Genomic DNA, 2,289 nt, shown 5'->3' with positions numbered 1-2,289 from the left:
CGGGCGTAGTACTCCGCTCCGCCCACGGAGTGTACGTAGCGCTCCGGTGACTTTAATGGGAGAGTACCAGCACTCCTCGGTAGCAGACAGGTACTCTGGGAGAATGAGTACTTATCTGCGCGTCTATATTTCCATTTAAAGCTCGAGTGAGATCTCTCGCAGGGTCAGTCCCTTGGGTCCTCTCTAAATCTAAGCACGTTGGCGGAGTCATCCCGCGTTCACACAAACCTTCCTGGTTTTGTTGCTTTTCTTACACAAATGAGTTTAGTCACCTCAGTCAGAGACGGGGTGCAGGGAAAGAAAAACCAGCGAGGTTGCTGCACTGTGCTTTACACACATTAAAACCAGACACGTGGCAGGGAGCTTGGAATTTTCAAGACAGTTCCTAAAGCTGCTTTGAGGGGATTATTCCACGCAGCTAAAAACCCTTTCAAAGAAACTGCAAACCTAGATAAAATATTTCAAAATCTTAGAGCCCAACTTTATATTAAAAATACTAAGACAATTCTCAATACTTCAGAAATGAGTAAATAAATAAATAATCAATCCTAATTAAAAAAACACATGCTGCATTGGCCGGGAATCGAACCCGGGCCTCCCGCGTGGCAGGCGAGAATTCTACCACTGAACCACCAATGCCTCACTGTCTAAGCTGCCGTGAACTGCATACATATATAAAACACTGTGAAAGTGGACACTGTCTCTTCTACACTCAATCCTAGTCTATGCATGAGGCTGACAAGAGCACAGGCGGTTACCATAGAGCACCCATACTTCACATGAAGACAGCAGCTATGAAGCTCACATGTAGTATGGCAGGTTCTATCAGTCAATCACTGATGCCTCGATAGTACATATGAACATCAGAAACACTGAAGATGATAAACCTCGACCATTGCAGGTGCTAAATCATTAGTTGTAGTCCACGCTAAACCACCCAGGCTGTACCTGGCAGAAACAAAGATGCTGCACAGTGCAGCCGATGCCGGAAATGCTGAGAAGTCACAGAACTGACATCCGCAGGGACGATGCTTTCTGTACTGAACAGAGACAAGCGCCAAAACCAATAAATATATCCAAATGGGCAAAGCAGAGTACAGGTACTCGGAAGAAGAGGTAGCCCAGAGGACTAGCTGAGGGTCAAAGATCACGAGAGGGGCACCAGTGATGAAATCTGGAACAGTAAAGTCACCATTGAGGGAGGGAGAGGCGGGGCCTGTGGTCAGGGCGGGCAGTAAATCATGAGCTCCTCATATCACCAGCAGAGCAGGACTGACGCTTCCCAGCAGGACTGACGCTTCCCAGCAGGAATGACGCTTCCCAGCAGGACTGACGCTTCCCAGCAGGACTGACACTTCATAGTAGGACTGACACTTCATAGCAGGATTGACGCTTTCCAGCAGGACTGACGCTTCCCAGCAGGACTGACGCTTCCCAGCAGGACTGACGCTTCCCAGTAGGACTGACGCTTCATAGCAGGACTGACGCTTCCCAGTAGGACTGACGCTTCATAGCAGGATTGATGCTTTCCAGCAGGACTGACGCTTCCCAGCAGGACTGACGCTTCATAGCAGGATTGATGCTTTCCAGCAGGACTGACGCTTCCCAGCAGGACTGACGCTTCCCAGCAGGACTGACGCTTCCCAGCAGGACTGACGCTTCATAGCAGGATTGACGCTTTCCAGCAGGACTGACGCTTCCCAGCAGGACTGACGCTTCCCAGCAGGACTGACGCTTCCCAGTAGGACTGACGCTTCATAGCAGGACTGCTCCACTGTTAGCTAGACGTTACTAGCACTTCTTCTGGGCGTGGGATGCACTTAATGGGACGACCATCTCTGTCCAGGCTATTAAGAACGGGAAGCATGTTTGAGAGATGAATGTTTGCCTTTCAATGGGGTCGTGACTCGTGTCATTAATTACAGGTTCGCCTGAGCGCATAATAAGGCAAACTCACAGAAAAATAAAACATTCTTACAGAAAATGCATCTGAGAACCAACTATTTTTTCTGCATTCCATCGAAAAAGGTTTCTGTGCATATACACAGCACTTGATCTACAGTATGAAACAGGATACAAAAAGCAAGATATTAAATGTAAAAAATAATCTTCCCACTTCGTACCACATTAGGATGCAATGACTTTGCTTGATGAAAGCTGGCAGGTTCATCGGTTGGATAATGCAGAAGTTCCGTATGGGCTCTATAAAAAAAAATACTGTATATGTATTCAAAATCTATGTTTAGCCAAAAAGAGCTCACCCAACTGCCGTGACATTGCCACCCGCAA

General features: G+C 47.6%; 1 non-coding gene across 1 annotated transcript; it reads right to left on the bottom strand.

Moving 5' to 3' along the window:
* Nucleotides 1–568: 568 nt before the first annotated feature.
* On the bottom strand, nucleotides 569–639 carry TRNAG-GCC (transfer RNA glycine (anticodon GCC)). The gene has a single exon. It is a non-coding gene; the product is annotated as a tRNA-Gly (tRNA).
* Between the last annotated feature and the right edge of the window lie 1,650 nt (nucleotides 640–2,289).

This window comes from Triturus cristatus, chromosome 12, assembly GCF_964204655.1.
Source record: "Triturus cristatus chromosome 12, aTriCri1.1, whole genome shotgun sequence".
NCBI lineage: Eukaryota > Metazoa > Chordata > Amphibia > Caudata > Salamandridae > Triturus > Triturus cristatus.
This window is presented reverse-complemented; position numbering and strand designations above follow the sequence as displayed.